At 43.5% G+C, this 26,586-nt stretch overlaps 1 long non-coding RNA gene across 1 annotated transcript in view; it reads left to right on the plus strand.

The window, feature by feature from the left end:
- The first annotated feature begins 824 nt into the window (after positions 1-824).
- LOC118976803 (uncharacterized) overlaps positions 825-26,586 on the plus strand; it is a 34,639-nt gene continuing 8,877 nt past the window's right edge. The window contains exon 1 of the long non-coding RNA XR_005064348.1: positions 825-960. This is a non-coding gene — a long non-coding RNA (uncharacterized LOC118976803). The remainder of the gene's footprint in view (positions 961-26,586) is intronic.

Below are 26,586 nucleotides of genomic sequence, written 5' to 3' on the forward strand. Positions count from 1 at the left end.
CATCCTAGACTGCTGAGCAGGCTACGGAAATTTCTAAGGAAAGTTTGGCAAGGCTCTGGGGAAATCCTTCAGCCAAAGTCACCCATCAAGTGAGTTCTGCTTTGATGTGGGACTGCCTTTTCTGTGCTTAGTGATTGCCTAGAAGCAGCTTGTGGGAAGAGTAGCCTTGGAGCCAGGGCAGCGCTGAATTTCTGTGGGCGGCAGGGCCAGCAGCAGCTTGAGGCTCTCGGTCAGTTACACTCCCTGCAGTTGGGAGAGCGTCAGGCCCATTCTCATGGCTGCCACAGCTTGTGATTTATTCAGAAGTTGGTCTGGAAAACATGCTTCCTCTATGCAACAGATGGGAATGTTTTCAAGATTCTGAGAAAACATTTGGTAGGACAGATCCTCATCTCAAATCACTGTAATTTTTTTTCCAGAATACTAACTGTCTTCTATGCAGATGAAGTCATAGAAGGAATGATATTTGAGGAACGGGGTGAATTTAGTTTTTTGTAACTGATGTTAGCAATTTTGTAAACCCAAAAATAGACACAAGGTCTGATGATGGGCCCACGCCTTTGAGTAGAAACAATACTAGAAAATCAAGGCCATAGTGTACTCATGTGTTTCTCTTAGCCCTTCCTGATTTTTCTCTTGCTTTTGTCCTCTTATCCCCTGAAACCTGTTTTCTCATTAGACTGAAAAAAAAAAAAACCTTTGGACCTAGCTCGACTCTTTCATTCTTCACTCCACCCTCTTTCTAGTACAGTACGTTAGAAAGCTACAAAAGCTGCGTGTCCCAGACTCAGAGATGCACATTTTGTTCTTCCAATTAGGTGTACTCAGGCTGAGATTGGGAAGAAAGGAGGCAGAGGCCATTTTACTACAGCTGCTGTTTCTGGCAAGCTGGGTTCACAACATGCAAGATTTGGAAGAGCGGGGTTGACTGAATCAGAATTCCTGGCTAGTCACCAGTGTGTGAGTATGAGGGGTAGTGGTGGCCATGGCCACAGCAGCAGACTCCTGATCTATGGCTTGTCATGGTGGAGTAGCCTTGAAATCAATATTTGAGCGGCAGCTCTCTGACTGATGTTTCTTCAGTCTTTCCAATGTCTTTTAAGCCTCCAGTGGCCCCCAATATTAAGCTCTCTGCTGGAATTACCTGGGGTAGTTTCTGTTTTCTACACTGAATTCTGATTGTGTAGTAACTAAATCTTCCCCCACAGGACGACTGTTTTTTTATTAACTCATTTGTGTGTTGGTTGGTTCAGTCAATAAGCATTCATGTATTCAGGTATTGAGTTGGCCTGGTGCTTAGCACTGTGCAAGGCACTGAGGATTCTCTTGTGAACCAGACACAGGTTCTGCCCTTAAAGAACTTAGAGTCAGAAGCCAGGCTTTGCAGTGGGGCTGGCAGGCAGTGTAGAGAATTATTAATGACTAAAATGTCCAGGGTAGAATGCCTAATATGGGAAAAAGAGACTAACACTCGTAAGACACCCACTATGTGTCAGATATTATGATGGGATTTTGTATACTTTATTATATTTAATCCTTACAATAATCCAGTGAAGCATTACTGCCATTTTGCAGATTTGCAAACTAAGCTTTTTGTCTTGACCAAAGATCTGATTCAGGACCTGCCTGACAGCAAAGTCTTGGAAAGCCTGACCCCATATTTCGGAAAGCAAACATGAATAGCTTTGGGCAACTGCCAGGTCCCCTGGGGAATTGCATGAAGGACAAGACCTTGTGCTTCATCATGTTCTCAGTGTCTCTGCAGCCCAGACTTGGTTGATCCATTCCACCTTATTTTTATTTTGATTTCCATTATTTTCCTTTCTTTCAGGTTTTCTTTAGCCTGCCCAACAAATGCCTTTCCTCTGACGTTCATTCTGCTTTTGATTTCCTTTCATCGCTTTTCTCTTTCCCTCACTCTGGGCCTCTTGCCTTCCTGCCTCCCCACCTCTATCTCTCTTTCAACTTCTTGAATTATAACTTCGCTGTGTCCTTTCTCTCTCTGGGCTCCCTCAGGCTGTCTGTCTCTCTGTGTCATTCATTCTCTGTCTGTTTCATTTCCCAAAGAGAGACCCTAGTTTATAACAGTTGGGCCTCTGGAGTCCTCGTTCCATGTTCAGGTTGAGGGGACAGATGATTTTACCTTCCCTATCGGTTCGCCCTTCTGATGGGATTGCTAAGGAATTCTTAGTTGCCTCATACTTAGTGACAACGCTCCTTTGTCAGTGTGCAAGAGTTTTGACTTCCCATCTTTGTCATCATTGAGTTCTGTTTGTGCTAACCGGTTGCTCATGCTCTCAGCAAAACTCAGCTTAGTGAAGCTGTTCTTTCTTCTTTCTCTGCCTAGCTCTGTAGGGACATAAGGGCTTAGCAAGTGTGCCAGCTGCATTAGTATGACATGGAACATGAAAATCCCTGACAGATTTTTCAAAAAATTATTATTAAACACTAATTTAAAAGAATATATGCACTCCTATGCTCATTGCAGCATTGTTTACAGTAGCCAAGGTTTGGAAGCAGCCCAAGTGTCCATCAGTAGATGAGTGGATAAGAAGCTGTGATACATTGACACAACAGAATACTGCTTATCTGCAAAAAGGAAGGAAATCTTACTCTTCAACAGCATGAATGGACCTAGAGAACATTATGCTAAGTGAAATCAGCCAGTCAGAGAAAGAAAAGTACCATATGATTTCACTCAAATGTCGAATCTAATAAACAAAATAAATGAATAACCAAAAATATAAACACACTGACAGCTGTCACAGAGGAGGGAGTTTGGGGGGCTGGGTGGAAAAGGTGAAGAGATTAAGCAACACACACACACACACACACACACACACAAAGTCATAGATACAGACAGAGGTAGAGTGATTACCAGAAATGCTAGAGGGAGGTAGAAGAGGAAATGGGGGTGGTAAATGGTGATGGAAGAAGGTTTGACTCGGGGTAGTGAACACACAATACGATATATAGATGGTGTATTATAGAATTGAACACTGGAAACGTATATAAATTTATTTAAAATGTCACCCCAATAAATTCAACGAAAAAATTACTATTGACCTGAGTACAAATTGAATGGGGAATGAAAGATTCTAAATTGATCTTGCTCCCAATTAATCTTCTCTTGTGCTATGATCACGAAGTAATTGCAGGTCCTTTTGCTGGAACCTCGTTTCTCTGCCGATGGGCAACAGGCCTGCTCGGGCACCTTCGGGAGGAGGAGTGATGGTTTTGAGGGTAAAAGGATTGTGTTTAAAAAGGTCACCCTTAGAAAAAGAAAGAAACCCCATCACACTTGTTTTGTTACGGTAATTTTAGCTCTGGAAAAGATCTACATTTTCTTTTGTTTACTTTGAACTAAAAGGGAAGAATCAGTGAAATTTTACTCTGTCAGTTTTACTCTTTATTTTTATTTTCATTGATTGTCAGACTTTATCCCAATACTCTGTTTCCCAAGACTAGCAGAATCATCGCCTTCCAAATTTCCAACTCTCCTTCCTGAATTTTCATCAGTAGAGATGCTGATTACTGTTTTGTATTTTGTGGTAAGCACCCTAATCTTTTCAAAGAATGCAATCATCATAATGGATTATATCACTCAAGATCTCATTTCTTCTCCATTTAGTAAAAACTGAAATGGGTGGAGTAGGTTATGTTTTTCTACATAAATTACCTTTTCTTGGCCCTTGGGTGAGAAGGGCCTTTCCCACCCCCATGTGGAATGGTTGCTGAAAGGTTAATAGGGTCCAAGACTGAACTAGTGAGCAAGCTATCCAGTTCAAAGACTCACTGTACTTTGTGATAGTGACTTGGAGTTCAGGCTTTGGAGCCACACTGTTTAAAAATTACCTATATACTGGAATCGGTCGAGGAGGACAATTGCGGTGGTAGTGTGGCTGAAACCAATGAGGTCTGTCTAGAAGGTACCCAGCCATGTAATGTGAAAAATAGGGACATTTATTGAAGAAGATGCAAGATACAAGAAGCATTGTACACAGGACAATGACACCTCAGTCTCCTTCAAAGTAGGCACTTTGGGTCCTCACATTGTTCTCCCAGTCACCATCAGCAGCCCCGTCCTATTTTTTTGAATCTCATTGCTAGTCTGAAATCTCTTCCTTTTCAAAAGTGATTTTAGTTTTTGGAAAAGCCAGAAGTTGCAGGGCACCAAATATGAGCTGTAGAGGGGCTGAGTCACCTGGGTGATTTGATGTTTTTCCAAAAAACTCTGTATGAGATGTGATGCATGAGCAGGCATATTATAGTGATGAAGCTGCCATTAACCAGTTGCCCATAACTGCAGCCTTCTGAATTATCCGAATAGTTTTTGTGGAGGATTATTCAAGTTTAATGCACAATTTGATGCACCTTTATTACTGTACTCACTCAGTCATTTTGAATGTGACAGCCACATAGTACACATGCTCACTCGACGGCATCAACCACCCCCACTGACTAGTGCAGTGAAGTCGTCATTGTTCACACATGTGCATTCTAGTCCACTCTCCTTGCCCTTCCGGTTACATCAATGTTGCACAAACCGTTCTGGTTTTATTAACAATAGCTGGACTTTCCCCACACTGACTGTACATTATGCAAGGACTCATTGAGTAACAGGTTAGAAAAGAGAAGTGTCTGGAGTAGGAAATGGGGGAGGCCGACCAAAGATAGTGCTTATTGCAGTGTGGAATTCCGCTTTTAACTTAGAACATAGGACATTAGATGTGACAGTAATCAGAAGAATCCTTTACTCTGTTTAGCACTTATGCTTAGTGCTTTATATGTATTTCTTGTTTATTTTAACCATTAGAACAGCTTCAGAGGTAGGCATAATTATCTGTATTTAACAGGTGAGAAAACTGAGGCTCAGAGACGTTAGGAATCTAATGAAGGTTAGGCAGCGAGTAAAGGCCCGAGCAGAATTCAAACCGAGGTGTCTCTGCCTCTAAAGGCCAGGTCCTGAGCACAGCACATGTATGTCTCAAACAGGAGACACGGTGAGCACACAACTACTTGGTTGGGCAGGAAAACAAACACCCTCTGTTTTAGGCACGGCTGTGTCTTTATACCTTCCCATTTGATGCAGTGAGAGACGGCATTACCTTTTATTTCTGTGCATTAGCAAGGTGAATACATCCCACTCATCTCAATTTACAGAGCAAATGCCGTGGCGTGGGTTCAATGGAAATTTTCTCCCTGGTGTTCCAATCTATTGCTGATGTGACAAGGACAGAATTGTCAGAGCAGCTCCTAATTAAATAGTTCAGAGCTTCATTAGGAAGATGTGGCTGGATGCAGGACTCACCAGGCAAGTGTTGGCATCACTGTTGACACTAATTGGTCCCTTGGCTAGCAGCCTCGGCACAACAGAGGGCCTGGACACCGAGGGGAGGGCAGGGCCATGAGACTTGCTGAAACTACATAGGCGGCAGACTCAGAGACCATCACCATGGGCTGGGAACGCGATTCCCGTAAGCACTAGGATTGAACTTGTCACTTTGGCTTCTCTCTTTCAAAGTCAGTGGCTTTCTAGACCCAGGGCCCTTCAATTGTGGTTGACACTCAGAGACCAAAGAAACACAATATAGTACAAAGTTTCCGGTGTCTGTTGCAGAAGGAGGACTAAGCTAGTTAGTTCATCTTCCTCCTTTTGAGATATGAAAAGTAGCCAGGAGACCAGGCCATGAGACTTTCTATAGGAAAGGAAATAAAAATGAGTTGTTGCCCTTGTACCTTACTTACAAAAGACAGGAGCACCCATACGTTCAGTCCTGGCTTCCATGACAGGAGTCCTGTGTTGGATTCTCACTGTATCGCAGGGTCTTTCTGACTCAGGGACTCAGAGACTCTGGGGCTCGGGGACTCAGGGACTCAGGGGCTAGCATTTTATTTCATGCCCAGGATCGTGCTGGTCACCCTGAAACTAGAATATATTTTTTAAAGATTTTATTTATTTATCTTTAGACGGGAAGGAAAGGAATATCAATGTGTGGTTCCCTCTCGTGAGTCCCCTGCTGGGAACTGGCCTGCAACCCAGGCATGTACCCTGACTGGGAATCGAACCGCGATCATGTGGTTCGCAGGCCTGTGCTCAATCCACTGAGCTACACCAGTCAGGGCAGAATATTCTAACATAAATAACAGATCTTTAACATCGATTCAGAAATCTGTTAAATATCAAGATTCTGGGTTTACCACTGATAGGTCTTTCCACTTGGCTCCCTGTGACTCTGCATGGAAAAAATAATATTTTGATTTTACAAGGAGCAGTTACTATTTTCTCAGTTTTATAGGGGAATTTTATAGCGAACAGAAGGACTTATGCAACGTCTTAACATTTGGTAAGAGGCACAGAGATGACCTGTGACTATTATTTGGGCCCTAAACACAGTATTTTCTGCTGTATGACTTTTATAACATTTTCTCCTTTATAACACTGTTTTCTCCTTTCCCCTTGTTCTCCCATGACATCACTACGGTAGACGGTACACACTTTCAGCATTCCCTTGTTACCAAATAAATTTTGCTTGAGTTTTCTTCTTGCGTTTTATATAGCTGATATCGACACACATACCCTATAAAATCATAAGTGATGAAAACAATTGAACAGTGGTTGAACTTATCCCTGGGCATCACACCATTTGACTTCTTGCAGAGAGCATTCGAGAAGCTTGTGTTTATTCCCCCTTCCCTGTGATGCTGAGTAAATGAAGGAAGGCGCTGTAGCTGCCGTTTTGACCCTCAACCTGCAAAGGGTCTGGAATAGATTCAGTTTCAGGATTGAGGTGGATCCTACGAAATCCCATATGTAGGATTTCTATAATCCTGAGCATACTGAGCATATGCATACTGAACATATGTGGGATTATAGAAACACTGGGACGGTTCCTTTACAAACTGTTCATCTATAAGGTAGTTACTGGATAATGCATTTTTAATAGTGTTTATTTCGTCTTTAATCACCTTGTACATCTTTCACTCATACCCGCCTCCCAGCCCCGGGAGTAGAATTCCAACAAAGGAGAGGAAGCATGTTGGTTTTTTATTTTTACATTATTTGGGGGGGGACACTTGAAGCAATACTTTTAAAATATTTTATTTGTTTACTTTTTTTTTTAGAGAGAGGGAAATGGAGGGAGAAAGAAAGAGAGAGAAACATTGACATGTGAGAGATACAGAGATAAGTTACCTCTTGCACACCCCCACCTGGGGACCCGGCCTGCAACCCAGGCATGTGCCCTGACTGGGAATCAAACTGATGACCTTTCAGTTCACAGGCTGGCCCTCAATCCACTGAGCCACACCAGCCAGGGCTGAAGCAATGCTTTAAATCTTTGGAATCACAGACAGTAGTAAAAACTTTTTTTGGTGTGTGTAGCCCTTTCTTCTATGAATGTAGTAAGTTGTTATATTTCTGAGGAGGACATTGCGACTCTCCCCCAAACTAGTCTGGGTCATTCAAATTCTGACATGCCAGGCATTCTGGCTTCCCACCCGGCTCCCGACGGCCTAACCCCGTTTCCTTGAGTACTGTTTTATGCCAGGACTGTCTTGTCTTATAGCCACTGGGGCGGCTGGCGTTGTCATGGTTCCTCCCGAAACTTGCCTATTGGTTGAGTGGAGACTCTTCCTCCCAGTGGCTCAGCTCGGGGTGCGGCCTCATCTCCGGGGGCCGCCTCGGGACACGCTTCCTCGGCTTTGGAATTGGCTGGCTGAGTCAATGAGCACCACTGGGTGAGATTTCACTATGTTCTGACTCTGAGAGAAGCAGCATCAAGTGAATTTGCTCTCAGAAGGAAAAGGATTCGTTCACTCAATGAACGCACTGACATTTTAATAACTTGTCAGCCAGGCACCAGGAGCCTCTGAACTATAGACTTCTCCTCACTGTATTCTCAAGGAGCACCATCTTTGAGTCTCAGGCTAAAGTAACTGTCGATTTTCTAAAGGCAATGTTTTTCTTCCAATTTGTGGCAAAGGACAGCAACTTTGACCTCCAGGAGTGCCATCTTGGGTAGGCAAGGATATCTTTCCCTGGCCACCCTGGGACCCACTATCCCGCATGGTGGGTGGGCTACAGAAATTGCTCTGAGCTTCTGCTCTCAATGTAGATGCAGGTGGGCTGTCATAAATGAGACTCTGTAGCTCAGGAAAAGAAAATGTTTCCTGTTTTAAACAGAAAAATAATGTGCTTTATTATTTGAATAGCCATTAATTGTTCTCGAGATTTCTTTTTAGCCTCAAATAATAGTTATTTTTAAAGGTTCTTTTTATTTATTCATCTAAGATATTTATATATATTTCTAGTGTTTAATAATAATAACAAAAATTCATAAAGCCCTTACTTTGTGTCAGGACTCTGTTATGAATCTTACAAGCCATATATTCTACAAGTCTCTCAAAATTCTACGAAGAAGGTATTATTACCAACCTCATTAATAAATTAGGAAAGAGAATTTTAGGAGGTTAAGGAAGATTAAGAGCAAAGAGCTAAAAAATGTTATGGGGAATATTGAAAGAGACAATTCTTGCCTTGAAAGTCTAGAATACTAGAATGAGAAGGAACCACAGAGCTATCTTCTGTACAACGATCTCATTGTATAGAAAAGTCCTGAGAGGTTTAATCACTGGCCCAGGGACCCACGGTAATTAGAGGCAGGGGCTGAATGGAGCCAACAACTCCTGTGTCTCATCCCAGCGTGCTTTCCACCCCATGCTCCTTCCTCCAAGAGCTGGGAATATTGTAGTGGTACCACCTCTTGCCTCTAACCCCCAACATGGTAACAGTGAAAGCAGGAATTGCTTCATATACTGTGGCGGATCCTGGCCAGCAAGATCTGTGTATGTTGTTGCTGCTCATGAACAAATACACACGGACAACAGAAGTCCTGTGGAGAAAAAGGCATGGCTACTTTCTGAGGGAGAACAGGTGAGAGGGCCAGAGAGCCCAAGAGCCCAGTCCCTGCCTGGCCTGGCTTTTATTGCTTCTCTGGGTATATCACATGGAGGGGAGTCCTCATTTACTATGCACAGGTTCACTGTAGGGGACTACCTTTTACAGATAACAAAGGAAAGAATGTTGCTAATTACTTCAAAGGGAAGGATGTTGTAGACCAAGGGGAAAAGTGGTTGATCTGGCCACACTCCATACTTGGGAGGTTTAGCACAGACTTTAGGAAGCTACAGCAAACCCTTGCTGCCTCAATTCAGGATGACCGAGTTTTAGCAAAAGCAAGTCTCAAAGCAGTCTAGGTACAATGCAAGCCTGATTCCCCACAGGAAAACCTCTCCATGAGCGTGGTCCTATGTGCCACACGCAGCCCACTGGTTTTCCATGTGAGGGCTGAGCTCCATTTACACGCCATGTGAAGTGGTTCTCTACAATATAGAAGTGAGGGGTGCAGATGAAAAGTTCCATTGGTACTGAGAGAGAGAAATCTTTGGGGGATGCTGATATTCCAGGAAGACTTAGTAGAGAAGGGGTCTCTTTAGCTCACACACCAAAGCAGGTAGAAGAGCTGAATATTCAGGGAGTGAGGAGAACAGGTATTCTGAGGACCAGTCTAAAAAAAAAAAGCTTTGAGTTTCAGGCAGGCATAAAGAGGAGGTCTGCCTGATGGGCAGGGGAGTCATATAAGGGCATAATGGGAGACAGAGGAGGCAGGTTTTCCTGAGCTTCATAGGCCAGGGTGGTACCAGGGTCAGGATGAAAGCAGAGAGAACAGACTCCGAAAATAATTTGGACATAAAATGATGAGGTGCTTGGTCAGAGCGGTGGCCATGGGAGGATGGAGAGGGGACCTTTTTGTGTAGTGACAAGGCATTTCAGGGAGAAATGTACATTTGAGGAAAGAGGCAGATGTTGAGGAGAGTGGTGTGAGGTGGGAATGAGGAGCTGTCTTTGGGAAGCAGGAAAGATGCAGTTCAACTTTGGGGTCAGGGCCACGTGCAAGGCCACAGGCCTGAATGCGGTTGATTTGCACTCTATTGATTTTCCTGAGCAGACCATTTTCACTCCATTGATTTTCTCGGCTTATTGACCTGTGTTTTGCAGTTGGTTAGAGGTCACTTTGTTCCCTTTTGATTCATTTTTTGCCTCCTGCTACTTTCTCTTGTTAGTGTGTGCTCTAATCACCACTGCCAGCTATTGGCCAAATATGACATTTCCACCACTGATAGGTTTTATCATTTGGAGATAAGTTGAGGGTATAATCAAGAAGTTGAACTCAGAGTACAGTTTGGACTTAGATCAGCCATCCTGAGAAAGGTGTCACTATGGATAGCACAGAGAGACTGGGATCACAGGAAGGTGATGCTGTCCACATGTGTAATGTCCTTGGTGGACCATTAGGGGGCAGGTGGGAGAGTGAGCAGAGTTGCCGGCTCACACTGCTTTCTCACTCCCACAGTTACAGCTGAGCCACGTGTGTTGAAAACAGCTGTGAGGTGGACCCAGACAAAGTTACTTCATTATCCTGGGCTCCGTTTTGTCCTCTGTAAAGTGAAAAGTTGGCATCGATGCGTCATTCCCACATGTGGCTCCTCCTGCTTATTAAAATCCCATCACCCCTTCCCTCCCCGTTCAGATGCAGTGGTTCTAGCCTGGAGCCCCGGAGTCTGTGTGTCTGACACTCCAGGTGACACTCTAGGTGACTCTAACAACCTAGTCTGAGGCCTGGTGTTGTCGGTCTCTGGTCTGTGTGCCTCCAGGATCCTTCTAGTTTTATTCATTTGTCTTTTTTCCTTGGGTTCAAGAGGTCTTCAGGATGCACTGTCTCTCTTTTTCAGGGAGAACCTCCTAATTGTTCACTCTTCCCCATAAAAGGCACTTTTTCCCCTTATGTAAAACCTGCTTTTCTCCATCAATAGAAATGTAATATACTGTATCACCCATCCCAGTACTACATATATTTTAAGTCACATTTCTGTTGTGGAATGACAGTGTTTCGGTTAAAGAATTCCGAGCACCAACAAGCAGGCAGAGGAAGCAACCCCGGCGGTCAGGAGCGGGGCAGGCGCGGCCTGTGAGTGTGTGCAGGCGGCCCTGTGTTTGGGCTGCATTTTGTTCTCCCTGACCTTGCCAAAGAGGAGACAGGAAACCACGGCAGATTTCATCGCTTCCTACCTATAGATGTTATGTCTCTTGACAGGTTCCAAATTTAAATAAATGGTCTCTAAACAGCACGTGCATTTTAGCCTGATGGAGAACTCCCCCAGAGAATGTCTTTCCTAGGAATGAAAATAATGGATAATAATGGCCGGAACCACTGAGCACCTGCTGTGGTCCATACGCCCTGGGCTTTTGTGCATCACCTTCGTTCACTCCTCACGAAGCCGGCTCAGACAGGCGTTGTCTCCACTTGACAGGTGAACAAACGAAATTTAGAGAGTTTAAGTAATACACTCATAACCACCCAGCTGGTGAACAGGGGACAAGAATTGGGCCTCTCTTTCTAGGTCTTTAAGGCCCGAGGGCCGAGTTATCACACTGTACCGCTTGCACTGGGTGACCTGAGAGAGGAAAGGGAGGAACCAGAGCCTGCACAAGCAGCAGGGGGCCCTGCATCTGGATTCCCAGACATCAGTCATTATTCCACAGCCTTTCTATGCATATACATCGCAAGTCAAAGCAAAGCCTTGGTGTTTCCTGATGGGTGGGAAAGACTGTGACCACTGAATTGGTTTTTTTTTTTTGTTTTTTTGCTGTGTGTGTTAACTTCAGAATGAAGTGTAAAGCTTTCCTGTGTCTTAATCACCCCGGGCAACACATGCTTTGAAACCAGCATAGCCCAGAAGCCCACTGAGCTTCCGAACCTGGTGTTCTGAGGTTTCTAGTTAAACTGTGTCTGGGATCCTTCTATTACAGTGTTTAGTGTAATTCTGTTATGCTTAGGGGACATGTTTTGTATGATTTCTATTCCTTTAAATTTGTCGAGGGTAGTGTACTGGTCCAGAACATGGCTTGTCTCGTGAACAGCCTATGTTCATCTTGAAAACAACATTTCCTGCTTCTGTTAGGTGAAGCGTCCCATCAATTAGTGTTAGTTGGGTGATCGTGCTGTTTCGTGCTGATGTTCTATCTTTTTGTTCTTGGAATTCCTGATGAAGGAGCATTGAAGCCCCCAAGTATAATTATAGATTTGTCATTTTCCCTTTAGTTTGACTGCTTTTTTGTTATGATTGGTCTTGCTTTTTTAATATCATTAGACAATATCTGCATTTCAATCTATCAGTTTAGACCATGTATAATTAGTGTTGCTATTAATATGGTTGCTTTAAAATCTACCATCAATTGTACCAACACTGTTTTCTATTTTTCCATTTGTTTTAAAAGTTTTTCCTATTTTTTACCTTGTTAGAATAATAAAAAATATATGATTCCACTTTATCAACACCAATGCCTTATTATGCATGCCTTTCCTTTTAAAATTTTTTTGTGATTGCCAATAGGTGTGCAATGTACAAGTTGTAGTTAATCAGAGTACATTTTCAAATAATATTATACCTCTGTGTGTGATGTCAGGACCCTATGAGTCTAGTCTCAATTCTTCCCTTTCATCCTTTGTACATTGTTACATTTTTATTTACATATGATATAAACATAATACATTGCTACTATTTTTACTCTAAAACCAGCTATTTTTAGAGTCATTAAAATAAGAAAAAATATTTTACCTTTATTTATTCCATTTTTTAAAAATAATTTTTTATTTAATTCTTGTTCAAGTACAGTTTTCTGTCTTTTATTCCATTTTAATGCTTGTCATTTCTTTGTGCGATCTAAGGTTATCTCTGGCCAAGTATTGCTTTTGCTTGAGAATTTCCCCTTAATATTCATTACACTGAAGGTCTGCTGGCAATGCATTCTTTGGGTCTTTGTTGGTTGAGAAAGTATGTCTACTTCATTTTTGGAAGATATTTTTTTCTGCATATTGAATTCTGGTTAACAGTTTTTCTTTTTAGCACTTTAAATGTGTTACTCCTTTGTCTTCAGGCCTGCTTGGCTCCTGACAAGAAGTCCCCTGTAATTGCCGTCTTTGTCCCTTTGTATGTAATGTATCTTTTGTCCTCTGGCTCTCTTAAAGATTTTAAAAATTATGCTGTGTTTTCAGCATTTTTAATAATATGCTAATTTGGGGGGGGAATTTGTAGCTTGATAATATTGTTTTCTTCTTCTTTTCCATATGCCTTGTCATTTTTTAAAAAGCTGGACATTTTATTGCTTCTCACGCCTTTGGCTGAGATCAAGGGTAGTAGCTGTTCTTATAAGTTTAAAAGGCTGGACATTTTGTACAGTGTTGTGGTGACTGTAAATATTTTTTGTGCCGTGGTTAGCCTCAGTGCACTACAGTAGAATTTAAAATTTCTCTGGCTTTGCCTGGGTTTAGGGTGAAGGCTGTTTTGTCAGGTTTTTCTTAATGTTTTCTCCGTTCTCAGGTTTCAGAACTCTCTTTGAGTTGTGCCTCCATGAGAGTCTCTCTGAGCACTCTCCCAAGTCAGCAATATTTGATTGTTACTTGTTACTGGCTGCTTGCTAGCCTGGCCGCGGGAAGTGGTGGGGAGTGGAGAGGTGTTCTCTGTCGTCCTGGCTATTTAGACGTCACCAGAGAGGCGCTCTGCCCCTGGGTGATCTCAGGGCTTCCGCCCCCTCCCAGAGGTGGTTCTGGCTCAGGAGGCATTACTGCCCCACCCCCGGGGAGTAGAGGGTTCTTGTTTCTGTTCTTTTCTCCCTCGCCCTAAGGCCACAGTGTGTGCTGTTCTTCTCCATTTTAAAGCGTTTGTTCATCTGGGGAGACAGAGCGCTAGGGTCTGGGTTGGGTTGCTTGTGTTTCCTGCAGCAGCCGCTGTTTTCTCCCCCCAGGACTGTCGAGTGAGGGATGGTTTCTCGGGCCTCTTGTCAGAATTTTTTAAGTGCCCAGTTAGGTCCATAAAGAAGAGGATGCAAGTGCGTGTGGATTTCTTGTGTACTCACTGGCCCCCAGGGGTTCTGAACACTCTCACTAGCTTGTACTTGGCCTCTACCAATTTGTTAACAATTTTAGCTGAATTCTCCAATGTCCAATAGTATCCCTCCTAGGTAAGCAAGAGCTTGTGACTTATCATCTCTCCTCGAAAGCACCCGTCTTTCCATAGGTTTTGGGTTAGCTGGTTGTCCTGTTACGTCAACTCTGATGGTTTCAGTGAAGTTTGGGATGTGCTGTTTGCCCTTTAAAATAGTTAAGTGTAAGTGAGGTTCTTCCCCGATTTCTCTGTCTCAAGTGGAAACTGGGTGTCTCGCCACGTGCTTGTAAGTCTCCCTGTTCTTGCTCACGTTTGCTGTGCTTGCAGTTCCCTCCCCTTCCCTCTGCCTGGCCTGCTCCTACTTGTCTCCGTGACCTCATGTTCTCATCTTCTCGGAAGACAGGGCAGGTTTACACAGTGACTGACCCATCAAATTCCTCTCAGAGACAGAAATCAGGATTTATTATCAGAAGATCTAAAACTTGGGTCTCACTGTTATTGTTGGCAAATCCTTGGTCATATTTGAGACTTGTTTCCTTATTTCTAAAGTAGGAATGCCAATGTCTGCCCCACTTCCTTTGCCAGGTAAAATAATGCGTAGCCATCTCTGACACACTTTTCAAGTTCAGCTCCAGCCCATCAACTCAGAAACAGGCCTGTCCTGAAGACCTCGCTCTTCCCAACAACTGAAGAAGCTAGCGGCCCAGGGGCCACTAACTTGGTCTCGGGTCAGAGTGGAACCACAGGGGGACAAACCCTGCTCTCAGCCAGCAGCCCGGAAGTAGAAAAGGTTAAAGCGAAAGGCTTGCCTAGTTCTAGAAATCCCACGTTTTCTTTTTTTTACTTACGAAGTTTGTTGCCAAATACTAAGGAAAATAAATTGATTTCCATCTTTGCTGATGTGTTAAAATTGCGGCAGCACCTCATATTACCAAACAAATTTTACTGTATAAATTGGAACATAATTGGTACTTCAGGCAGGTCGCAAATCTACTTTGGCAGGAGCGTATCACTCACGGTACACTGATTATAAAAATTAGTTAATTCAAGACAAATACTATATTCTCTGATTCCTGGCACAAATTCCTCCAAATCCTCCATGTGTTGCTGATGCTGAGCTAAAGGATAGCTATCCATCAGGTCAGTTTATTTTCTGCAGACTTGATTTAGATGGTACTTATGCTTGTGCATCCACCAAGAAGAGATAGATCTCATTTGTTAAATCTGCCAGGCAGGGACCTGAATAATGGGATTTAGTAATATTGCACTAATCTGCTGCTTTTATTTACTACTCCCTGACTTACTGGTGTAAATCTTCTCATGGAGAACACCTCCTAATTCATTCAGTTAGACTCCTCTTAGGGAGCAGGGTGGCTCTTGGTAAGGTACATCCTCATGAGAACTAGCATTTCTGAGTGTGTCTGTGCCTTGCATGATGTGGGTGTTCTACCCAGTTCTCCCTGAACAGCTCTGTAATGATCATGAGTGCACGTGTGTCGGAGAGGGGTAAGTGCAACAGAAGAGGCTTTGGTGTTTTTTCATTTCCAATAGCCACTATCTGTAGCTCACCCCCTTCTCTCCGTTCTGCCCAGACTGTGTCTCAGGCTCCTTCCCTCAGGCTGCTAGGGCCTGCTTGGCCACAAGGATTGCCTTGGCATTTACATTCCCTAGGAACATCCCTTGTCCAATGACTGTTGGATTCAGGGGCACGAAAGCCTAGTTCCCTTCATGCAGGGCAAATTATACTCCAGAGTTCTCCTGCAGAAGGTAGGGAAGGGGGCTTCTGTTTGTAGACAGAAGCCACTCTCTACAAACTGGGCCCGAAATTGCACCGATGCTCTGCTTCTTCCCCTTTCACGCCTGTGTTCCCCACATTCTTAATCCTGGGAGCACTTCCTGAACAAATAGTGTGTACAGGCATCCTCATCTCAGGACCAGCTTCTGGGGGATTGGATCTAGGACACTCAGAGTGCTAAATATAGGGTAGACACTTCAAGTTCACTATCTCTTTTAAATCCTCTTGATAAACCCTCTGAGTTAAGTATTATTATTATCCCCATTTTATATATGAGGATATGAAACTCAAAGAGGGTTAAGGGACTTGGCCACCAGTGTTCCAGTTTGTGCTGCGTTAGAAAAACCACCCCAAACTTAGTGGCTTGAAACAATTGTTTATTTTGCACATGAACCTGGAACTTGGGTGAGAGTTGGTGGAACCAGCTCGTTCAGCTATATGTGGAGCCAGCTGGGTCAGCTCCACTGGGTCTGGGTCGTTCTTTTCCAGCAGGGCTCACTCACACAGCTGGTAAGGGTGCTACAGTGTGACTTCGCTCTACAATGTGGCGTCTCTGTTGGGTAGCTTGGACTTCCCCACAGCGTGGTGGCTGGGCTCTAGGATCAAGCATCTTAAGAGACAGAAAGTGGAAGGTGCCAGCCTCGAAAGCCTGGGCCTGGAAACTGGCATAGCCTCCTTTCTACTGTATTGTGTAGATCAAGCAGTCACAGAATCCAAAATATACGTATATGTATACGCATGTGCAAATGTATACCTGTATCATCGTGTATATACAATATTTGTATCTAGCTGTATATCTCTACCTGTTGATGGCAAGTTTGGGACCATTTTTCTAAAGTGCCGTACTAGTAAGCTAGTGTGAGGTTAAGACAGGATAAAATCCAGGCCTGAGTAAATCCACAGTCTATCCTTTTGCTTCTCAGTGTCCTTAGGGCACCTCATTGTTTTCTTCTTATTGGCTGAGCTCTTCTTTGGGGCGATGCTCTGCCTTTCATAGAACACGCACCTTGAAGAAGTCATCTGGCACCTTTTAAAATGGATAATCTATGCTGACCCATAAGATCTAATATGCTGTATCTCATCTGTGGCTAGAAGAGAAGATAAATACACTTTAAATTGAAAATTGTAACCCAATTTGGAGTGTAAAAAATATTTAATAGTAAAGATTTGCCTTATTGATTTGTACTGAATAATCAATCATTGGAGATGGATTAATTGTACTTGGTAGCAGAAAGGCATGTGTTAATATAACATGTTTGCATCCTCAGGATGGACAAAGAAAGCACGGGGATGGCTTATATCAGGGATCAATAAATGCTAAGTAAATATATAGGAAAAGGAGCAGCAGGCCTTGGATGAATCAAAGGCAGACAGCTGGATGCAGACAGTCATTTATGGAGAGAGGAGAAATGGGAATTTTGAGCAGTATTATACTTTGGGTCAGCACAGGGGCCCATTCCCTGAGTCTGGGGTGCCAGGCAGGTGTCTGTTACAAGATCAATAACAAGCAGGTAAAATTAGGCCTCCTCGTCAGAAAGAGACTAGAGATTGCATTGGTTTGCTACCAGGCCATTAAGAATTGGCCTTTATTAAGGCTTCTTGAATTCACCAAGTCCAGGAACAGCATTGGGGTTGGAGCCTAAGGTCTGGCTGAACTTACAGATAAGAGCTTGCAAAGGGCAGCTGGAGGGACAGGGATGGCAAAGGGGCCTGTGAAGGTCATTCATTATCTCGGGGCTCTCTAGGGAGAGCAGTTCTGACTGACACCCAGAGACTGAGACAGATTTTGGGCTTCAGACTCCAAACAGGCCTTGTTTTTAAAAAATAGCTCCATGACTTTTTTTGTGTGATGTCAAGCAAGTTTCTATATTAAACTTCTCACCCATAGTTTAGCAATCAGTAAAATGGAGACAATAACAGGTATTTTACAGTGTTGTGGAGAATATTACCAAAAATGCATATAAAGTTCTTGATATGTTGCAAGAAATATATATATATGTATACATATATATATATGTGTGTATATATCCCCAAACTAGAATTTAGTTATAGAAAATGTGTATTTATTCTTACATGTTAAACTTCAGTCATCTTCAAAGTACTCTCCATTTGATGCAATATATCTATCAAGATGTTTTTTCACCCCAGCTGGTATAGCTCCTCAGTGGATTGGACTTGTGAAACAAAGGGTCACTGGTTCAATTCCCAGTTAGAGCACATGCCTGGGTTGTAGGCCAGGTCCCCAGTAGGGTACACATGAGAGGCAACCACACATTGATGTTTCTCTTCCTCTCTTTCTCCTTCCCTTCCCCTCTCTCTAAAAATAAATAAATACATAAAATATTTTTTAAAAAGATGTTTTTTCACTACTCAAAACAGTTTTTGAACTTGTTGGTTTTGATGCCTTTTAGTGCTTCTGCCATTTTTTGTTTCACCTCTTCTACATCAGCAAAACATTTCCGTTTGAGGACATTTTATATCCAGTGAAACAAAAAAAGGTTGCTCAGGGGTGAGATTGAATGAATAAGGCAGGCAGGGCACAGGGGTCATGCTGTTTTTAGTAAAAAACTGCAGAGCACTCAGAACAGTGTAGGCAGGTGAGCTGCTAAATCACCCATCAGGAAACGGGCAAATGTGTTGCGTCTTTAAAAAACACTCACTGAGGCCAAATGCAGCCTCTCACAACAACACTAGCTGGTACACTGATACAGAGGGTTCCTAGAACACCCACCTAGCAGGGAAACCTGTATTACAAGGAGTTCACCCTCCAGAAAATAATTCAGTATTTTTCATACACACACACACACACACTATATATATATATTAGTAACTATATATATATATATATATATATATATATATATATATTGTCACGCAAGGTCAGGAACAGAGAGAGGGCAATTTTCCTGGGAGTGAAATGGGTGGGGTGGAAATCGAGGGGACCAAGCCAAGCCCTGTAACTAAGGTGGGTGCTCAGTTTACCTTTTGGAGCAGATTTTGTACTCTGAGACCCCTATTTACAGTAACTTGTCCTTGTTCTCTAGTTAACAGGACCTGGGTAGTATAAGCTGAATTCCTTACTATAGATGATGTTTCTTTATTTTTTTAAAATTTTATTTATTTATCTTTAGAGGGGAAGGGAAGGAGAGAGGGAGAGAAGTATCAATGTATGGTTGCCTCTCGTGTGTCTCCTGCCAGGAACCGGGAACTGGCCTGCAACCCAGGCATGTGCCCTTGACTGGGAATCGAACCGCGATCGTGTGGTTTGCAGGCCTGCACTCAGTCCACTGAGCTATACCAGCCAGGGCTAGATGATGTTTCTTTTGAAACATTAGTCTCTAAACTTTGGGATTGAAACCATAGAATTATAGAGCTGTAAAGAACTAGATGTAAGATCATTGTGGACATCTGAGGCCTGTGAAGGGGAAATAACTTATTCAAGTTCACTCAGCTAGTCATTGGGAGTGGAAGGATTGTGACCTGTCTCTTCTCGTTATTACCACTAATACCAAAACTGCTCCAAGGATTAAAGCTCCAATATTATAATAACAACTCTTATTATTCACAATATTTACCATCAATCAGACTCCGTTTAAAGTGCTTTAAATTTAGATGTCATCTAATCTCCATAGCCATATGAGACAAGTGCTATTATAATCTCCATTTATAGATGAGGAAGCTGAGGAACCTCGGCCGAGGAATTTGCCAAAACTCATGGTGCCAGGAAGTGGTAATGCCAGAGTGTGGCTCCAGGGACCCTACTTTTGACCCTTTGGCACCCTGCCTCCTATGCACTTCAGTGGCAGGGACGATAATGACCACATAAGGTGGCAGATGACCAGTGGGTGGCCAGCCCTGGTATAGATGGCCTTCCCACTCTCCTTTTTTTGTTGTTTCTGAGTCCTGCTGGCCTGCGAAGTTATCTTCCACCCCTCTGTAAAAAATTGTGACACTCTTTTGTTGCTACTTATCTGAGGATCTTGTTCAAGTTCCAGTTTAGATCCTCCAGGATGTGCATTGCTACTGTTTTATACACTAACACAGGTTTCCTTTTATTCCATGCAAGATTATTATAGCTAAAGCTTTTGAGGTCAGTCAGGACATACCAGTATCTTCCAATAAAGAGGAAAGTTGAGAGAAATAAGAATCACCAGTCCAAGCTTTTCTTCTGGGTCCTATGTTTGGGAAAAATATTGTGAAATATCTTTTTAGCAAGCTGGAGAAGTGACTTTCTGAACTGGTAAGAAAAGATTGTGTTAGGTGCAAAAAAAAAAGTTGGGGGAAAATGAACTTGATCATGACAGGAAAAGATGACCAAGCACAGACATGAAAGCCAGGTAATCAATAGGTAATCGATTTCCTAGCTTTGCTTACAGCTGGAAGGGATCCTGTGAATGACCTCTGGCCAATTAGATGCAAGGAGAAGTCTGCTTGGGGTACCTGAAAATATCTTCACTTTTCTGATAGAAAGTGTAGGCTGGAGAGGAGAACTTACTGCTTCCTTCTGTCCTCGAATTGTCCATGCTGCCTGGGTGTGGCTGTCATCCTGTGGCAGTGACGAGGCGAGTATACAGGGGAAACCCTCACATGCTGCAGTGGGCAGAGCAGACTCGGGATCTCAGTCCTCAGTAACAGCGCTGAGCTGCTGAAACACCAGCGATGGCTTTCTTGTCATAGGAGACAAATAAAACCCTAACTGTTCACCCAAAAAACCACACTGATATTTTTTATGTTGAAAGGTTAAGAAATTAGCAAAGCTTAGTTAAGCAGAAGCAGAAGCTGAAAACTGATGTAAGAGGCTGTGATGAGCTAGGGGGAGAACCTGAAGAATTCAGTCAGTTGAACAGCTAGATAGATTTCACGTTGAACTTGCTTTTGTTTCTCCAACTACAAACTGAAAGTATCACATGGGTCATTCCTTACTCTTCCAGGGACCAGTAAAAAACTTGGCAAGACAAGCTCTGCAAGTGTGATCTCTGGATTTGCCTCAGTGCACACTGGGACATCTCTACTGCTTTGCTAAGAGGCAGATCCAGGCTGAATTTTCATAAACTGGCTTTGGACAGCACCACCTTCGGCTTAGCTCCTTCACTGCATAGCCCCACCCGCGCTGGTATTTATTGGATGCGCCTGTCACCCACTATATGGTGAGCTCTTAGGGGAGCAACTCATTGTATTTGCAGCCCAGCAGGTTAGCATGGGGCCTGGCCCACAGTGGTGCTTGCATCAGTCAGGGCCTCAGCAGAAAGGAGCCAGTGCATCTGTTGATGAAAGAATGTCCAGCTTACAAAAAAGCCTTAGAAGTGTTTACTTTAGCCAAACTGATGACAATTGCTGGGAAGCAAGATCTCAGTGTATTGAGAAAATGCTCCTGAGAATGGCGGTTTTACTTTTTTTATACATTACAATCAATGGAGGAGATGTCAGTGGTAGATTAAGGAAGTGGGAGAAAGCAAAAGGAAGAAGTCTCTGAAATTGAATAAAAAATAAAATGGAGATCACATTGGTGGGTGTAAAATAGTTAATAATGAACATTTATAGCACATAGAGATGGTGTAAAGGAACAAGATAACCATGAGGGGCTCTGTGGTCTCGGGAGGTTGTACCCTGGAAAAGGGTCTGGTCTTGGGAGGGGTCTGGAAAAGGAGACTGACATTCCAAAGGGATGTTATCTTAGAGGCAAAAAGGCACTAGACAGGCTCGCTTAAGGTAAAGATTGACTTTGGCCGAAGAAGCTACAGGCCTAGGGTGTCACTACCCACCACGACCTACTTTTAGTTAGGAATTTTTATGTTCAGATCATCCTGTGCTTGCTTTCAGTCTCTGAGTTTGTAAGGCCCACCACACAGGCCTCCCCTGAGCTTGCCAGGTTTAGCGTGTGGCCCCTTTTCCTCTACGACTCAAAAAGAGTTAACTCAAAGTTTACTGAAGTGATTATTTACAAAGGTGTGAGTAGCATGTAAGTAACCAGAGGTATAGTACAGCACCTGTGTAGCAACAGTGTTGTGCCCTTACCACCCAAGTCTGAAGGGATGGCCAGGGCGGGGGCGGGGGGCTGCTGTAACCCAGAGACCCAGAGGGCTGTGTGACTAGGGGGGCCTCTTTATTCAAGGGCTGCAAGCTGCCCTGAGCAACCCATGAGAGAGGGGGCAGGGAAATCAACTCTCTGATCTGACCCTTAGCACTCCTTCATCTCCTGCTGGCACTCCCCGGTGACGGTCCCCAGTTGGTTGCCAGATGCAAGGGCACCCTGTCGTTGTGGCCCTCACAGTTTGGTCTCCTGGGGCTCAGAGCAGAGTGCACGAGGGCGAGAGTAGCTAAGGACACCACAGAGGGAGACCTTCAGCACGAACTCAATAATAAATACCTGCTGAATGAGTGGATACTGTGTTCACAGAGTATGTTCCCTCAGGTGGGAGCCTTAGGCTGTTCCCGTTTCTACCTTCTTTCATCCCTTCCCCCTCCTTTGCTCCCTCCCTTTCTCTGTTCGCATGTTCCCATTCAATAACTGTCTGTTACTTGCTCTGTGCTATAGGCCTAGTCACTGTGCAGAGCACCAAGATATCTAGAGCAATAGGGCACCATTGTTAAAAATAACGCATTGGGGAAAGGTTGTGATAGTATTGTGGTAACGTGTGGTTAGGGAACACAGAAATGTTCATTTTCTGTGCTGCCCTAGCCACACTTCCCTGCAAGATTCCCAAAGGAAATATCTGTATGGAAAAGAAGCGATAAAAAGAAAGACATCACTATCAGCCAGGACCAGGAAGCTGGGCTGGGCCGTAGGAAAGGCCCTGTCTTGTCTCACTGGGAAGCCCCAAATAGCTTAAGCCACAGCTGAAAGGCTTAGCTTTCTAACCTCGATTCTTGGGCATAATCATCCTGACTCAAGTGAAAGTTGCATTTGCCTTAATTCTTTCTACCCTCTTATCAGCCTATTCCTTGCTTAGAATTTTTCTTTCCTTACTGCTGATAAATTTTAGTGCTGCTTCTAGGTCATCCTGCTTCTTCCAGACTAAGATCATTTGTAGGAAGAATAAAAGATTTTCTGTATTTATGGTGTGATTTTAGGAAGGATGGCGAGACCTAATCTGACCAACCAAAATGTCCTTCACCTCTTGGTTGATACATGAAACTCGGCCTGCGTTGCTCATTTCCTTGCCTTGACTTTGTTAAGAAGGCAGTGCCAGCCAGGAAGAAGACAAGGAGGCGCTGAAGGACAAAAAGATAAGAATGAGACTATGGGAGAACCATGAGTTGAGATGATGATTTTGCTGAGAGTTGGCCCTCCTTCTGGTTGGACTGAAGGTCTATTTAGGAACCCTGCTTACTCAAGAGAGAAATTATTCCTCCTTCCCTCCCTTCTTTTCTTTTTACAGTTCTCTGTCTTTAAACACAGGTATAGATTTATACAAACAGCACGACAATCTAGATACATACCAGTTCCATCACCCCCCCAATTCCTTTGTGCTATCCTTTAGCACAGTCATGCTTTCCCACAACCCCTACCCCTGGGACTCACTGATCTATTCTCCATCACTATTATTGTGTCTTTTCGAGAGTTACAAATAATGGATCCATGCAGAGTGTAATCTTTTGAAAGTAGCTTCTTTCACGCAGCACAATGCCTTTGAGATTCACCCACATCGTTGTGTGCTGTACCGTCAGCTTCCGATCGCTCCTGTATCGGATCTGCCTTTGTGTGGGACCAGTCAACACAATTCCTGCAGTAGAGAAACTGGAGTTTCATACCACACATTGTCCAGCTCTTATTAAAAGCCTGTGTTTTAGTCAGACTCACTTATTTTCAAGAAATAAAGACCCACTCAGCCTTACAAAGAAAATAAGGGTTTATTAAGAGAATCCAGGGCTCTCCAGGAATCCAGAATTAAGACTGTCATCATAGCTAGGTCTGGAAAAGGGAGATGGTTTTGGATCCGGGGCAGCTTTGGGGGTAAGTATACGGTCGCAATCGCTCTTTCAGGAGGTGTGTGGTCTCTCAGTTGTGGGGTTTCTCATTCTGTGTGTGGATGTGCTCTGTTCTTACCCTTTAGTGGCTTGCTGTTCCCTGTCACATACGACACCTACATCTTCTTCCACTATCTCAGCAATTGGCCATCATGCTCTTCCCCAGCCTTGCCCTTGGAACCATTTCTGATGCCAACTTGGACTTTGGATTAACATTTTGGGGGAACAATCTGATGGGCTGAGCTTATCCTTCAAGCCAAGCTTCGCAGATGGGTTGCCACCTGATGAAATGTCTGCTCTGTTTTAACCACCTGTGTCCAGGGCAGATGGGGTCTTGGTGGTTTGGTGGAGTAGATTTCTTAGAGGGGGAGAGTTGGAAGATGGGTCAGGCCATGGTCAGCTGCTCTGGTGTTTTCCACAAAGAAAGTATTCTTTGTGTAGGGCTGTTGAAAGGTCCGTCCGTTTCTTCAGATACTCTGCTCTTCATCCTCTGATGAGCCAGCCGTAGGAAAGATGTGGTCAGGCTGTCCTGCTTGGCCTCCAGCAGACTGCTTTCATGAGCAATGCTTTGTTCTCCTGCTGGCTTTTACGGAGAGAGATGGCAAAGCCCTGTGACTGCATTTCTGTTGTTGGAGACACCATCCTTGCATTGCATCTGACCTGAAGCTTCATGGGAGAAATGGATTTTGGGGGAAAAACTTAAGGACACAGTTTACTTCCCTCAAGGAATTGGCACACTTCCTTCTTCTTGAACACAGAAAGCTGGGTAACTCATCAAGCTCCTTGTGTGTTGGTGCCCAGGAAACCCTGTGCTCAGTAACTGAGGTTCAGCTTAGCAGCTGCCGAGCTCCTGATAATCTCCATCTCTGTGTTTCTGGTCTTGTCTTCACATATTCATATTTTTCTTGACCTCGACTTTTAAACATATATTCATATCCTGTGATACATCTCATAATATTTCAAAGAATGAGGATTGGTATAAAAAATAAATAGACAAATAAGAAACAAAACCATGCTAGAGAGATCAATGGGCTATAGAGTTTAGCTCCTGGATCTAGGCTGCTGTCTTGACTGACTGTCCAATTTGGTCTCTTCAAGTGACAAATGTCCCCTTAGCTAACAATAACAATCATACTTTTCAAGGTGAGAAAAACCTTGGCAATTACCAAATAGCATGTATTGGGCCTTATACCAAGAGTTCTAAGGACTTATTCACATCATCTCATTTAATCTTCACATGCCAATAGGAGATTGATATTAGAGCAAGTTACTTAAAACTCATCAACACCACACACACAAAAAGTGGTAACTAGGTGAGGTAATAGATATGCTAATTAGCTTGGTTCTGGTGATATTTCACTATATCTGTATCTATATCTACATATATACACACGCATACATAAATAACCGAGTTGTAAACACTGAATAAAAACGTTTTAAAAAATTGAGTTACACTTTAATAAAGCTGGAGAAACAAAAACAAAACACTCACTAAGCACCAGCTTTCTCTTTTGTTAAAAGGAGATAGTCATACCTTTCCCCTAAAAGTATAATAAAGGTTAAATGAGATAAAAGATATATAATAGCTAACACTGTGTGGCACACAGTAGGTGCTCAAAAATATTAGCAGCCTTTCCTACTCTGTCCAAACTTGCACTGCCAACAGACTCTTTTGCCATCTTTGGTGAACTTGCCATCTTACAGGGTGACGTCAACACTGTTTTTATCTAAACTAAGTATGTCTTTAGTGTGTTAGTTCTCTCATCCGCAAGTGCCTAACTTATCTGACTATGGACAAGGCAGGACTGATGCTTAACACGATCCCTTGTCCTGTCGTCACAAGCATAGAAAAATAATTCTTGGGAGTGATATTGATGATCAAGATGAGATTTTACCTGTGGGAATTGGGTGGGGCCCCTGTTATATCTGGGAGTAAGTTTAGGAAAGGTTTGCTTTCTGGGAAATGTGGAGCTGCCCCCAGTGTACCATTTGGCCTTCTTCAGATAGGTGGGAGTCGGGAGGGATTTGTCACCGAGCACGCTGGAGTCACTGCTGCTGACCTGACCTTCCTGAGGGGTGCACCTGAGCTCCTCCAACAGGGGCCGCTCTTTGTGCTGTGGGGCAGTTGGGAGCTGTCGGGCATAGCTGTGCCTTTATAATCTTCAATGTAATCTATCATGGGGTCCATAAGCATTTAGCCAGAGAGACTGCTCCTCAGTTCCAGGGACACAGAACAGGTGAATAGCAGGTCAACTTTTAAAAGCCACAGGGGCTGCTTAACACAGTAACACCTGACAGAGCACGCTTGCCGGCACATCCTGAATGGACACTGTGATCCTCTGTGTAAGGAGCTCAGCAAAGGGAGCCAGTTATAACCTGGGGTCACTCTCATCTCACCCCCACCTGCAGGCTCATGAAGGAAACGCTGGTACCTTCTTTCTCTCTCTCTCTTTTTTATTATTGTTCAAGTACAGTTGTCTCTATTCCCCGCCCCCCAATTCTTCCCCTGCCATGCTCATCCTCACCCACCCCCCCCACCTTCAATCTTACCCCCTTTTGGCTTTGTCCATGTGTCCTTTACACATGTTCCTTGATGGCCCTTCCCCTTTTTCCCTCCCGTTATTCCTTGCCCCATCCCCTCTGGTTACAGTCAGTTTGTTCTTCATTTCTATGTCCCTGGTTATAATTTGCTTGCTTGTTTTGTTGATTAGGTTACACTTATAGGTGAGATAACATGTTATTTGTCTTTTACCTCCTGGCTTATTTCACTTAGCATAATGCTCTCCAGATCCATCCATGCTGTCACAAAGCGTAGG

Source organism: Sturnira hondurensis, unplaced genomic scaffold (genome assembly GCF_014824575.4).
Source record: "Sturnira hondurensis isolate 20B ecotype Veracruz unplaced genomic scaffold, ASM1482457v3 Scaffold0021143, whole genome shotgun sequence".
Taxonomy (NCBI): Eukaryota; Metazoa; Chordata; class Mammalia; order Chiroptera; family Phyllostomidae; genus Sturnira; species Sturnira hondurensis.